The 14,673-nt window shown below is 40.2% G+C and overlaps 2 long non-coding RNA genes across 27 annotated transcripts in view; both read left to right on the forward strand.

The window, feature by feature from the left end:
• Positions 1-1,172: 1,172 nt before the first annotated feature.
• LOC135303880 (uncharacterized) overlaps positions 1,173-14,673 on the forward strand; it is a 184,871-nt gene continuing 171,370 nt past the window's right edge. For 24 of the 26 annotated variants that reach the window (XR_010365281.1, XR_010365289.1, XR_010365264.1 and 21 more), the window contains exons 1-5: positions 1,173-1,307; positions 2,123-2,275; positions 8,398-8,461; positions 8,558-9,917; positions 10,568-10,658. This is a non-coding gene — a long non-coding RNA (uncharacterized LOC135303880). Of the gene's footprint in view, positions 1,308-2,122; positions 2,276-3,256; positions 3,386-8,397; positions 8,462-8,557; positions 9,918-10,567; positions 10,659-14,673 lie in introns of all 26 variants that reach the window. The other 2 variants (XR_010365274.1, XR_010365271.1) reach the window with 2 other exon arrangements.
• Positions 11,846-13,425, forward strand: LOC135303881 (uncharacterized). Its single transcript, XR_010365290.1, has 2 exons — positions 11,846-12,084; positions 13,262-13,425. It is a non-coding gene; the product is annotated as an uncharacterized LOC135303881 (long non-coding RNA).

Raw genomic sequence — 14,673 nt, forward strand, 5'->3', positions numbered from 1 at the left:
AGGGATTATTTAAACGCTGAAAATGGTCATCCTTGGAATGGTCTGTTTAGGAACTCTGTATTATGATTTATTGATAAGTGTGCTGCAAAATTTCAGCTGAACTAGCTGCTTGCCTTGATAAAGGAGCATTTTAAATGTATAACAAAGATATACATTGTAATCTGCTGAAAATGTTGTTATGACCTGCTGTTCCAAGATTATAAATGAATTACTTCTGCAGACTCTGTTCCTTCATTGTTTGGTTTTCTACCCACCATTGCACTTTTGGTGCCTTTTAAAGAAGGTCTAAAACAAAATAAAATAGAATTCATTGCAATACTGACCCGAACAGGACCTTTTGTTCAATTGAATATGTTACATAGTTCCTTCACAGGTGATTTTTAGTATTTCTGAGTTCACGTAAGTGAAAAGTTCAAAGAGTAATAGCAACAAACAACAAACCACAGCCCTTAGTATGGGAGGCTTGGAAAATGTGTTATTACTCTGTTCATACCCAGGGGTTCAGACCCTGTGCTCTCCAAAGCAAATGGGAGCACTGGGAGCAGAGACCATCAGCAGGTTTGTTTCGAGTGCCCGTTCCTCACTCGAGTTAAATATTAGTGCAGATCCACCCTCTCATTCCAGGCTGTGCCATGCTTTAGCTTCCTGAGGGGCTTTAGCCTGTGGGAAATCAGTTCTGCAGGACACGAAGGTGTTTCCCAAATCAGTATCTGGAGTGCTGTGGAAATGTGCTCTGCTCAGCTGTGTCCAGGCTGCAGACAGCACATCTGCAGGCAGCACATCTTCCAGCCTCTGTGGAAAGCGATGAAATGGAGGCCTCTGTGTCAGACACAACACTTTTGAACAAGATTCTCACCAGAGATATGGAAAAAGAGCTTAATGCTGTTTATTGCTGGGCAGGCCCTTCCCTGACGGACTGGGGTTTTTGCTGGGGGTTTGCTTCCCCTTCAATTTATGCAAACATTCCTCAGGAGACAGTATTTTATCCTTGCCATGCCAACTTGGATGCAAAGTGACTTCCCACTTATGGTCCCCCCTGCCTGCCCAGCTCTGCGAGGTGCCGGCTGGGACAATGCCATCGTGGGCACCCCTGCGAGATCAATTTGGCTCACAGCTGTGCTCCTTGTCAGCTGTAATTATTGGGGTTAATGTGATTAGTTTCACTTGTGGGGCTGGGAAGTGCCTATTGTTGTTGCCTCTGGCAATAAATTCCCCTGTGCAAGTTCTTTGCTGAGCTGGTTTATGGCACCAATTGCAATCACGGCAGGTAAGGGAGGAAAGTTGGAAATAAAGGCAGAGGGGAGCAGGTGGGTGAAGCCTCTTTTAAACCAAATGAAATGCATACTGCCTGCTTGCTGTAGGAGTAGAAAGGACCCCCACAGAGAAGATTTTTACCTTCAGATATTTATTTTTTTAACCTAAAGATTGTGGAAAAATAAGGTTTATTTTGCTCAAATCGACTACTGACTAGTGGTGTCAAGTGGGTAATACCAAAGCTCAGATAAGAATGGGTTTGCTGTGGATAATTTCCATCTCACTCAGGTGCTGCTGGCAAAAGCAAGCTCTTCTGTATGGTATTCCAAAATGCATTTCAGTCTGATTCATTTGTCATTTTAAAAGGAATAAGAGGTGGTAGGTGAAATGTCTCTTTCTCTCTTGCTTTTATGAACTGAGCAGGAAAGTGAGATGAACTGTAGTCAAATGTGAGGAATCTTCTCACCCTTAATTTGCCATCTGAGAATCATAAGGTTGAAGAACAACAAGTAATGTGCGGGAACATGAGTCAGTGGAGGAGAGAATCAGCAATATAAATTAGTTTATTCATACAACATTAAAAAGACTCAGTTTGTTCTGCTGTTGTAGCTTAATAGGGACGTGTGGAGTGTCTCAGATGCCTGAGATTTTAGGGATTAGCACTGCTCCTGGAAAAGGGATTTGTCCATTGAATGCCACCTACCATATTTCTGTTTAGGATAAAATAGCCATTATATATGTTTTATAATATATATATTATATATAGCATGTTTTTTACCTTTACCTGAGCTGTGTGTGCAATGCAGGTGCACATCTGTCCCTTTTCCTTTCTGATTTTGGCCTCCTTCCTTTTCCTCCCCCTCTCCAGGTATTTGGCTGGCTCCAGCATGTTTTATTCAGCCTTTTACCAATGCCTTCATCTTTGCACTGAGTATCCACATTTCTCTCAAGCTGCTAAAATTGATTTAAAGCTGAAAAGATAAGAAAATGGACAAGACATATTTTCAAATTGCAATTGAAGGTAAGAAGGGGAAACCCCCTTCCTAAGATAATGGGGGTTTTGGAGCACTAGCAACTGGGAAGTATGTACAAGCTGAAAATATGATGATATGGACATTCTGCAGAAAGAGCCTGTATGAAAAATGGATTCTATGTTTACTGGTACAAAGGAATCTTTTAACACAAAGAGAAATCCGGTCTTTTGTCCATTTGAGTGCATGTAATTCTCATGAAAGTGGCATTTGATTTGGTATGGAAATGAGATGCACGTTAGGCTTTTGTACAGATTTTGCATTAAACTCAAGCACAGAGATTTGGTTTTGATGCACGTGTCCTTGTGCAGAAATGGCCACAGTGTCTTAGGAACTTTGAAGATCCCATCCCCAGTCAGAGATTTTGTTGGAAAGCTTATAAAAAAAAACTTTGTGAGAAGGGTGGGGACTTTGTCCTTTTGTTGTTTTACCCAATCTTGCTTTTCAAATTTGGTGATTACATTCTGTTAAGCTGTCACAGAACTGTTGCTTGCAATTTAGCGTGTTCAAGCTCCACTCACAGCCACCCTTGTGCACATAAATTGCCATCAATGGCTTCTTTTTAATTTCCAGGCCAAGCAAGTGGTGCAGAGGAAAGGATATTGCAGGTGCTTCAGCTCTAGAGCCAATTTTGGCTCACAGGAGCGTGGAGCGAGGTGGTGGAATCGTGACCAGATCCCTCCCCTAGCAGCAGCTGGACTCTGTGCTCACCTCTTCTCTGGGCAGCTGGAGGAGCTGCCAAGGCTGGACAGGATGCTGCAGGTTTCTCTTGGCAGGATGGAATTTGTTTATCTTTCAACTTCAGCTCGCTTTCCTGGGAGCCGTGGTGCTTCCCCAGGAGCAGGAGGTGGAACAGCAACGTTTTCAGTCCCAGCTTGGCTGTATTTTAAGCATTCTATAAAGGCAGGTTTTCCACAGCCTCGCAGGATGTGTCTCCCCTCCACCCCTCTTTTATTTTATTTTATTTTCAGGAAAATACCACATCTTTTCAAAGGAACCACCCCCCGCCTGTTTGTCTGCAGCCAAAGCTTTGCAGTGAGGAGAAAATGCAGCACAGCCAGGAGTGTCCTGGGCTCCAGAAAGCATTTCAGCCTGTGGAGGTTTGAGTTTGAAACGGGGTGGAAACACTAATTTTGTGTAGTGGTTTTGGCTAATGTACCAATTAGTGTGATGGGTTTAGTGTTGGTTAATCATCAGTGCAGTTACCAGGATTTACTCACTTATTTCTTGTTTTGAGATAGGATTAGGAGAAAGCAAAGCAGGTTTAAAATTTTAAAAGGATATAAAGAAAGGCTTATTAATAGTAACTAAAAGCAAGAGTAATAAGAATCAGAATAAAACTTTTAGGACGCTTCTCCCCTACAACCTTTTCTTTCTTACTGATAATGTAAAGAAACAAAACTTAAAATTTAAGTCATAGTCAGAGCCAAATGAAAGGAGAAAATTATACCTTCCCAGGCTTCCTGCGCTGCAGTAAGAAAAAAGGAGCTTTCTGCACATTTAATTTTTTGTGCAGGGACACTCTGGGCCAGAGGCTTCAAGTCTTGCTCTGCAAGCCCAAACACGGAGTGTGGGTGCCAAAAAACTCTAAAAAGTTTGTTGGAACTCTTGGTTAAACTTTGTGCTTCATCCTTTCTTTCCCCCTGAGTAAAGAATGCACAGAATTTTTAAGTCTCTTTCCAGCTCAGAGTTGTGCTGTTCTTTGGGAGAATTCTGAGCTCTGCAGCTTTGTGTGCATTTATTCAGAGCCTTCATTTTTGTGTGTTCATTGGGTAACTTTTTTTCCCTTAATTTTATTTACATGGAATTTGTCCAATTGTGTGCATGCAAATGGAAATTTAACTTAAATGTAGTTTAATATTGAACTTGATTTAATTAAGTAGAAGCATTTTTAAAAAAAAAAAATTATTTTTCACTTAAACTATGTGATCAAAGGAACTTTACTAAAGCTAGTAGATGAAATGTTTCTTTAAAGCTGTTTTACAGGTAAATTCTCACTCAAATTTTGAAAAAAATAATAGGTACTTTGACAGATAATTACACACCTCAAATAAAAACTATCTTAAAATTTGACTGAAGCTCCAAAGGAAAGATTTACCAAGAAGAGCCATTAGTTACTACCAACTGAAACAAAAGAGGTGTCTTAACATTTGTTTCATTGTAGCGAATAAATCCAGTACATAAAGACTGGATTTATAAATCCAGTACATAAAGACCAAGATATTATGGAACACTGAAAAGTGTAGAGTGGTTGTGTTGACATAAATCCAGATATTTGCCTTGTAGTTTTACCTGTAATTAGAAAGCATCTTTATTCCTTTATAAATTGCTTTGTTAACAAGTGTTTCAGTCTTAACACAATTGGGCCTTTCCAACAGTTGCCATAAAGTTTAATTTTTAACAAGTTCTCTTCTAAATAAAGTTTGACTGCAAATGTTTATGGTTCTATTTTTTTTTTCTCTGTGCTTTTAATGAAAACAGAGGAACAAATAGAGTCAGCTCAATGGTGTAAAACTGCTACAGAGCCCTGGAATGGACACGAGTATAAGAAATAAATAGTGTAGAGCCTATAGAGTTATTGGATTTTAGTGAGTTGTGCTTGGGGGACTCCTGGCAGAGCCACTTTTGCCATGGTATTTTATTTGTGGGGTGCCTGATGAAGGGAGGAGTGATGAATCTGACTCCATGTTCTCAGAAGGCTAATTTATTATTTTAGGATACTATATTATATTAAAGAATACTAAACTATACTGTACTAAAGAATGCAGAAAGGATACTTACAGAAGGCTAAAAAGATAATAATGAAACTGGTGACTCTCTCCAGAGTCCCAACACAGCTTGGCCCCAGCTGGCCATTGAGTCAAAACAACTCCCAGCAGAATGCAGTGGAACAATCACCTGTGGGTGAACAATCTCCAAACACATTCCACATGAGCAAAACACAGGAGAAGCACATGAGAAAATTGTTTTCCTTTTTCTCTGATGCTTCTCAGCTTCCCAGGAGAAAAATCCTGGGTGAAGGGATTTTTCAGAAAATATGAATGTGACAGCCATGGTTGCTATAGAATGAGCTCCACAGCCCTCCACAACTGGAGTGGCTAAATACCAAGAGGTATTTCAAGGATGCCTGATGCTATCAATATGGCCATGGAGTGATTAATGCACCTTGTTGAGGTGGTTAAATTGAGAGATGCAGCAGGCTGAAGTTTACAGTATTGATCCAATTTCAGTCCTGGCAAAAAGATCTGTGGAGGAAATATAATTATTTTATTATTACTGCTCATCATAAAGCCATGTACAAAGTGAGCAGAAGATCTCTTAAACTTTAGTGTTGCATAACCTGTATAAAGCAAAGGTACATTCATGCTGAAAAAAGCAGGGCAGATGTTTTATAATGGAAGCAAATTCTGCAGCACAAATAATTACATTGTAAGTCACAGTTGGGATAATTTCCTTTATGCTGTGCCTAAATGATTACAAAGCTCCAAAGAAGACATAAACTGTAAAAAAAAAAGGAGCTTCTTTCAGTTGCAAGCTGCAGGTGCAACCAGACACAATGGGACTCAAGAAGAAGTGTTGAATTAAAACTTTTTCCCTTCCCATCTGGCCTACAAAGGGCCCCATCAGCTGGCTGCCACCTGATGTAACATTTCCTCTCATCCTTTTCCAGTGATTGGCCTCACTCTGGTGGTTGGAAAAAGTCAGTCCTTTTCTTTCTCTGAGGCATTTTTCCCCTGTGAGGTGCTGCTGTCTGGGCTGCCTCGGGAAGCCCAGGTGGGATGTGCACCCTGGGGATGTCTGGCTCCCTCCTGCGCAGCCACGCAGCACCACAGAAATACTCAAACCCCTGGAACATGGAGGGATTTCAATATTTCCAGATGGCTGGATCCCTTGCAGTTTATACTGTTGTAACTGTTCTGTATTTCAATTATTTCTCAGGCATTAGTATGCACAGCTTAGCATTTCTGGTTAACGTTTGATTTCCCAGTGAAGGGAGCAAAGGCAGTGCCTGCTACAAGGAAATACTTCCAGCGGGGCCAAAAAATATTGCCCATGAAAATTTTCTTGCTCAAAATACAGTATGTTTTTCTGGCACTTTCCAGTGATTATGAAGCTAATGAAAATGGAAGCTGTTGCATCCATCTGTCCTGAAAATCACTTGCTTTGGAAATGGGAGCATTGAGAACTGTGTGTGACAGCCTTAGGGAGAATATAGGGTGCACTCACACCTTCACCTGTGCAATGTGGTGGCCAGAGGGACAACAGGGAAAAGGGGAGATCTGTTTTCCTCTAGGTTTCATTGTTTCAAACAGCAGAACACGGGGGTGGATACTGATGTCCTGGTTTATCACACAGATTTAGATTTATCATATAGATTTACAGATTTAACTCCTGTGTTTGCCATGAGTTGCTGGCTGCTATCAGTGTGCACAAACTGGGACTTGTAAAGGACTTGTTCAGACTAATATATTCTGGATATTACCAGTGTCAGGGGCGAGTGCTGTGTTATATTTCTACAATTTGCCTTTTGCTGTAAAACTTCTCCCATGCCAAGGGAGAATTCTCTCTCTGTACCCAGGCCCTTCATGCCTCATGCCCTGACTTTGAGTTCTTTGTTGCCACAGCAACTCTGCACCATCCTTCTGTTGCATTATTGCTGCTCCCATAACTAAGAAGTATATCAAATAAATTAAACTTGTCAGTCACATCTGAAAAAAAAAAAAAGATATCTTGAAGATGTTTTCTGTCTGTTCCCAGCATCATAGCAGGTGCAAGCAGAGTGCCAGTTCTGGGCTGCAATCCCTGACATGTTTTCTAGGTCCTCATTACTTGCAACAGATGCAGGGAACCTGGTGGGAAATATTTGCTGGCTGAAAATAACTTCCTCTGGATACTGAAAATTCTAACACTATTGCACTCATGACTGGCAAAAAGTGTCCCTTTTTCTTTTTTTGTTAATTTATTCCTGATTGTGGAAGTAAATACATTAATAAGTTCTTAACCATTAGTAAAAAGTAAATAACTCTCTGTAAAAAGTTATTCCTTATGTTTTTAGCCTCTAAGTTGAAGACCAAATACAGAACAAGACTTGTCAGTCACTTGCAAGTTGGGCTCTATCTACTTCCTGCAAACATTGATTTTATTTTGTAAGGTGTCTCTCAAAACATGTGAATGCTATTCCAAACTGGTAGCCCATAGAAAAGAAAAAGAAAAATTTTTCTTTCAGGGAGCTGCCCAGAAAACACCTGGTCAGGCAATGCAGCTGACATATCATGCTTAAATATTTAGATATTTTGTTTATAGCTGGAAATAACAAAAATAGGAAAAGATACTGATGAAGACAATTACTCTTCACCATTTTACAGATACGTGTTTTCCTCAGTGAAACATTTATTTGTCTTTTGTAAGGCTCTATAAAAGTAAGAAAATGAAAAAAAAAAATTCCATGCATCACTCTTTAGGTAACAGTGATATAATTTTAGAAACAAGTAATCTAGTGCAAATTATATTTAGCATTATGCGCCTGATGGCTGGAGACTGTTGTATTGTTTGTAATTCCCAGTCTGAGACTGTGCTGAACACGATGTAATTTGCTCCAAGGCTGTGTAACTCACGGGAGGATATACAAGGAATTCCAATACTCCTATCAACTGTAAATTGGTCTGAAACCATATTATTTGTTTCCATTTTCTTCTGAGGAAGAATAACAACCCTTACACAGATTTTTCCCTCGTGCAAACTAAGTCTATTGGCTTCCAAAGTTAGATAAATGTGTTTCTGGTATGATTTCAAAAGAGGAAAACAAAACAAAACAAAAAAAAAAAACAGAAGAAAGAGATTTTATAATTCAATAAAAGTCAAAGCCCGTTTATTTTTCAGAGTAACATTGGCTTTTTTTTGCAATGGTTATGAGGCACTGCTGCTTCTTGTGCACTTGAATGTTCAGGTGATGAAGCAGTGTGTTAATGATGCATCAAGTGAATAAATAAATGTATTATCAATTAAAAAAATAAAAGCATAAGAACTATTTTTTTAATCTGTGAAGATTTTGCAAGTGATTACCTTTTTAAATTCAGCCAGTGGTTAGATTCATCCATCTCTTGCCTTACAGGTCATAAACCTTTTCCCAGGTCTGAAAATCCTGTTGGTAAAGAAGAGTGGAGATGCCTGCACTGGTAATTATTCAAATTTCCATTTTGTTAACTATTGCAAGAAGGCAAGTGGATAGAATACCTTTTCTGGACATTCAAACATCCTGTCTTCTCCACCAGGGGCAAATAAAACTATCAATATGCACCCCAAGAAATCTGTTGATAGAAGAAAATGACTCTTGAATAGGTAATGAGGATTTCTCTTTTGTGGGCTGGGCAGAGCAGCTCTGGCAGTGATTAAAGCAGCAAGAGTGCAGCAATCCTCGCAGCTGTTAAATTCCTCCCCTGCAGAGAACTTTTCCTACATTTTTTTCCTGCCACTGGGGCTGGGTTTTGTACGTGGGCTCAGTTCTTGCTCCTGTAGGAACAGATCTCCATGCACAAGGAGACACCACCGAGGCTCTCCCATCCTGCAGGGTGGGTTTGTGAGTGAAGCTCAGGCCCAAATCTCAGCTAATATTTTGAGCAGGTGTGCCTCCAGTGCTGCAGCAAAGTTTGTTCTCTTCGCACCACAAAGTGCAACTTGAAGATTTTGATTTTGTTTTGTTTGTGTTTTGTTTTTTGATGGTTGTTGCTGGTTTTGCTGGCTCCTGTTCTGAGCATCCCCAGAGAAGCTGTGAAGTGCTAAATGCAGGACAGACACCAGCCTGCAGCCTTCCCCTCCTCGGGGAGCTGACAAGTGTCTTTTGTCCTTTGGGAGTTGAAATTCTCAAATGAAGCACTGCATTAATAGCAGCTTGTGACAATGACAAATATTCCTGCTGATCTCCAGAGTCTCTGCAAACCCTGGAGCAGCGATCCCGGTTCTGCTCAATGCCACTGACAGTTTATTCTAAAATAAGCTCTTTTCTTTTATCAAAGGAGGTGATAAGAAGTACAATAAGCTGTGATCTAGCCACTGCTGTAATAAGGAATCACCCTTCTTTAAACCAAAGTGTTATAAAAATCTTCTTCCCCCTAGACTAAACAAACAATTATTGAATCGTGGGAAATAAGTGACAGCTCTGCAACCTCTCAGCATTCTCCTGGGAAAAGGAATTTATGTTTCCTGTAGCTCAGAGCACATTTCAAAATAATTCAAGGCAACGAATGGAAAAGGATGGAAAGAAGTTTCAGGGGAAGTTAGAGCAACTCCTCTCTTGTCAGTGTAAGCAGAACATCAGGGACAGCAGAAGGGGGGAGTTCCCCAGCGCTGCACCACCAGCATGGCCAAATATTTTGGGTGTAAACAAGAGTTTCTTCCTGTTAACTCTCATTTGTGCCTTCTTTATTGCAAAGGAAATGCTTTTTGGGGGGAATTTTGGGGAGGATTTATGAAATGTGGATTGACTGTGGGATATGATGGGACAAGGATGCTGAAGGTGCCACCAGGGGTCTGTCAGCACCAAGCAGGATTAACCCCCACCACAGTCAGGGCTATGTTGTGGAAGAGGTTTGTCCTACCCTAGGAGCCATTTGAGAAGCTGAGTCACTCTCTGATGTAAGTAATTTTTATCTGTGTTGCTATTATTGCAGCTTTGTCTTATTGATGTAAATCTGTGGTTTTGAAAAAGTGCATTGGTTTAAGTTTTACCCAGCAGTAAGGCTGAGCCACAGAAATCCATCCAGTGGAAAATGCAACATTCCTACAGGGGTGTAACCCAGCCAGCTGTGGCACTAACACGTTCACCTGGCATTTCAAATTATTCAAAAAATAAGCAAAAGCTGCCTGTATGGCTTTAATTCAGTAAATTTAACAGTGGCAGTTTGCAGGCACACAAACATAGCTGTCAAAAGGCACTGTTAAATGTTCTCTTGATCCCTAACCTGTCCTCCTGGAGAATTCCTGGCTCTAGTTTGAGAGTTTTGTGGAGCATCCCCCGCTGGCAGATGAGGCCAGCTCAGTGCTGGAGATTTACTGATTTCTGTGTGGAAAATTCCATAGGATTTGGCCCCAGGGACAGAGAACTGCTCAGAATATTTTTTAAATTTATTTTGTTTTTATTTCAAAAGATTTATATATAAAGTATATTTATATGCGTTATATATAATACAATATAATATATTTATTTATATTAATGTTTTATATGTATTTTTATTTTAATTTTTCATTATATTTTTATTAATTTAAATTTTTATTTATTGGTACAGATGTAACCAAAGAGCAAGTGTGGCTGTTGTGAGAACTGTACATTGCCAAGTGTTTTTCTGGAAGAAGCATCTTGTGATCAGGGCTGGTCAGGTAATTCTCTCACACACAACCAGGTCCTGGAGAAAATCTTAGAGTCCAAAAAGGACTCGAGGGATTATTAAAAAGATGAGGTGCTGAAAGCTCTGGTTTTACATTACTTTTACTGATGTTCAAATCATGAGCCAGGTTGATGCACTCTTCACACCACAGATTAATCTGAATCAAATAATTTACCTATATCGTGACCTAAAAGGCCTCATGCTTCTGCATGGTTTTCTTCCTTTTTAGAAACAAGTTGAAATAGAATAATTTTTTTTAAGGCATCAGTTTATTTTTTGTCCTTTTCCATATGATTTAAACACATCTTTAGCTATTGTGTGCCTGTAAACTCCAATCTAGCATGGCAGAAATTCTCTCTGTGTTTCACACAGACTCTGTAATAAAGTTCTCAGTCTATTTATTTCTTTTTATATTCCACATTGCCAGAACTGCTCAGAAATTACTCTTTTCCATGACATTTATTCTTTTCAGAAATATTGAAAAATTGAAACCAGATATTTTCTTGGGGATATTCCACTTATGGGGGGTGGGGGTGAAGAAGTTATCAAAAAAGGTATATTTGGAGCAGATTTTGTGGGTAGAAGAGAAAAAGAAGACCCCATGCAATCTGACACCTAAGGCATGTGAGCTAGGAAAATGGCATGGCAAGGACAGGAACCAGGCCACTGACATGTAAATTATCCTTTTGCTTGTAAAGGAATAATATATTTTTTCCTCTTTGGGGTTTGGTTTTGTTTCTGCTGGTTTTTTTTTTTGGGTTTTTTTTTTTTTTGCTGCAGGATAATTTTAGGAAGTCTCAATTTCATCTGAGTGATAAGAGGAAGGTTCCTGTATTTTCAAGAGGTTTCTCAAAATGGCAAAGAAGTTTTGGGTTTTGGGGTTTTTTTTTAAGCTTTGATCATTACACAACCTGTTAAAGGCCCTGTAGCTCAATGCTCGATCTCTGCAGGAGCTGTACTTTGAAAAATCAGATTTAGACTGGAAAATTGTTGCACTCTGTGCAAGCCCACACTTTCCACGACCAAGAAAGCAGCCTTGCTATTGAAATAACAATTAATTGCCACTTTTGTGTTACCTGGAGGCACTTGTGAGGTGTCTGAGTGCTGCCCCAGCTGCAGTGAGGCTGTGCTCTTTTGTGCTCATCCCCCAGCACCATTAGCCCTGCTGGCTGCTGCTCTGTGCTTGGTTCAGACAGGTGCAGGTGATGAGCAGCTGCAGCAGCAGACAGGAATGTTTAGGCTGAGGATATTTGGGGTGCCTCAGGAGTGTCTGCTAACCCGAAATATTGGGAGGATGTTGAGGGAATGGGAGCCAGTGGAGGTAGATAATTGTGTGGCCTTGAGAGCTTCCAAAGGGGCTGCAACCATGACAAAAATAAACTGGCAGAAACTGAGAGGCACTCACATATCCCCTTCAGGTAAATCTTAATCACACACTGATATTTATATGAATGTATAACTTATATTCTCTATTTAAACTGGCGTTGGTGATCTTGTGTGAAAATACTGAGAGCTGGCTTCATTAAGAGACATATAGACAAAATCCTTTTGTTTGGCTGCTATTAGAGGAATTATTGTGTGTTTGCTGAAGCTGGCTATGCTGTGTGGCAGGCACTTTGTGTCTGCTGTGGTGAGGATTTGCTGTAAAGGATGCAGTGAGAAGGAAGAGGAGCCTGATGCTCTGATGCAGGAGAAAATAACTAGGCTGTAACCCAAAACTAACGTGACAAGTGCTGTGTCACAGCCAAGAGGCTGAAAAAAGCATTTGAGGAGTAAAGAGTGTGACCTTGTCCTTATCTGCAGCCAGGCAAACTGAGAGAACAACTTCTTTGAGCAAGGGGCTTGATAAAAACTGCTCTGGGCAATTTTCTGAAAGCTATTCTTACCTACAGGCCAGGAGTTTCCAAGGTACAACTCGGATTAAATCCTGCATTTAACAGGTTTTCAGCAGGCTACAAAGGTGTGTGCCCATGCAAGCACATTTTCCCAGTCTTGGTCCAGAGTGCACATATTGGAAGGGCAGCTGGGATCTCAGAGAAAGTTGCCAAAGGTTCAAAGTCACTTAGGAGTTGCTTTCCATTAGGTTTTATCAGATTTAGGCACCAGATTATGTGACAGAAATTCAGAATTGTTCCACTTTTGTGAACAGTAGAATTTTAAATTAATTTAGTTAGTGGAAAACTTAGTTGGGTTTAAATGTGATTTATCATGAGTTAAGTGCACTCACTAACAATTAAAACAAGTTTTAGACAAAACTAAAATCAATGTTTTTGAAATTGATTTATGATAAAATGTGGCTGCCAGTTAAAACTGAAAATTTAGGTATGGGTGGTGTTTTCAACTTTTTGCTAAAAAAATTTACACCAAATGGTGTAATAATGATAAGAGATTTTGGATCTTAGAAGTGTTGGAAATTTTGTAATGCAGAGGTGTGCTTGAATAACTAGAGCTTTTCTTATGTCAGAGCTTCCTTATTCTAAATCTCTCATCACCCATTTAGTCTCTTTTTTCCTTTATTTTCCTCCTCTCTTTTTTTTTCCTTTTTTTTTTTTTTTTTTTTTTTTTTTTTTTTTTATAATTTTTTTTCTTTTTCAGAGAGTATAGCAGAAAACCACTTTGTTCCCAGCCAAAGTACCTTCCAAAATGTGCTGGCTGGGCAATTTATGAAGATGTTAAGAAGCATCATCCCCAGAACTGATCCCATGGAGAATCCCACTAATGACTGTTTTCACAGAAATAAAATAATGTTTTTCTCTTTAGTTCACTAGATTTCAGATATTTTTCTTCCTTTGAAAGAAGATCCTGCTATGACAAAAAAGCAGTTCAGGGTTTTAAACCCATGTTTTAACCTTGTCTTAGGACTGCAAAAAGTCAGATTATTGTCTGAATAATCTTAAACCTTGAGAGGATGTGCAAGAATGGATGTAAAAATGAAATTAAAAAGGGGGATCCAAGAGCTTTTTAGGTGTTTTCCCCACAGGGTTGCTTTCTGCTCAATAAGTGACAGAAGCTGTGAAGGAAATGAGCAACCTTTTAACACGGGTCAGGAGTTAGGGCTTCTTTTATGGACTATTCCATCATTTACTGGTGCACCCCTGCAGTGGAGGGGGGTGCTGTGCTGGTTTGGGCTGGGGTAGAGTTAATTTTCTTCGCAGTGGCTGGTGTGGGGCTGTGTTTGGATTTGTGCTGAACACAGGGTTGATAATGCATGTTGTTGTTGTTGTTGTTGTTGCACAGAGCCAAGGCCTTCTCTGCCTTTTGTGAGCTCTGCTGCTGAGGGAGCTGGGGTGCCTGGCAGGGTGGGAGGGGACACAGCCAGGACAGGTGACCCCACTGACCAAAGGCACTTTCCAGACCATGCGGTGTCATGGAAAGTGGGGGGAAGAAGGAGGAAAAGGGGAACATTTGGGGTGGTGCCATTTGCCTTCCCAAGCCACCGTTCCCTGTGATGGGGCCCTGCTCTCCTGGAGAAGGATGAACTCCGCCTGCCCATGGGAAGCAGGAATTAATTCCATTTTTTCCCTTTCCTTCTGTGTGTGTGGCTTTTGCTTTCCCTATTAATCTGTCCTTATCTCAACCCACGAGTTTTGTAGCTTTTCCCTTCACCTTCTCTCTGCTGATGCCACTGGAGCTGCCTGGGGCTTGGCTGCTGCCTGGGGTTAATCTGCCACAACAGATTCAGGAAATCTTTTAGGTCCTATCAACCAAACAAGGCAAAGGTTGACAAAAGAAACTCTTGAAAACTGGGGAGAGATATTTCAAATTTAAGTGAGTGTTCTTCACTCTCCTGTACAGGCTGGCATGATTAGAGGCTACAGATTAGAAGAGTTTAAATTTTGTTGACTGCAGTCCCTTGATTTTTTAGCCTTGCACCTGTTTTCCATGACAATATAAACTTAAATGAATGTTTCTGGTTTCAGCAGAAGAAGTCTCTCTTCTGACAAGCAGTTCTACTTCATGCATGTTATCTGTTGTGTGTGCAGCTTTGTCTCAGGCTGCTTTTTCAA

Source organism: Passer domesticus, chromosome 6 (assembly GCF_036417665.1).
Source record: "Passer domesticus isolate bPasDom1 chromosome 6, bPasDom1.hap1, whole genome shotgun sequence".
Classification (NCBI taxonomy): domain Eukaryota; kingdom Metazoa; phylum Chordata; class Aves; order Passeriformes; family Passeridae; genus Passer; species Passer domesticus.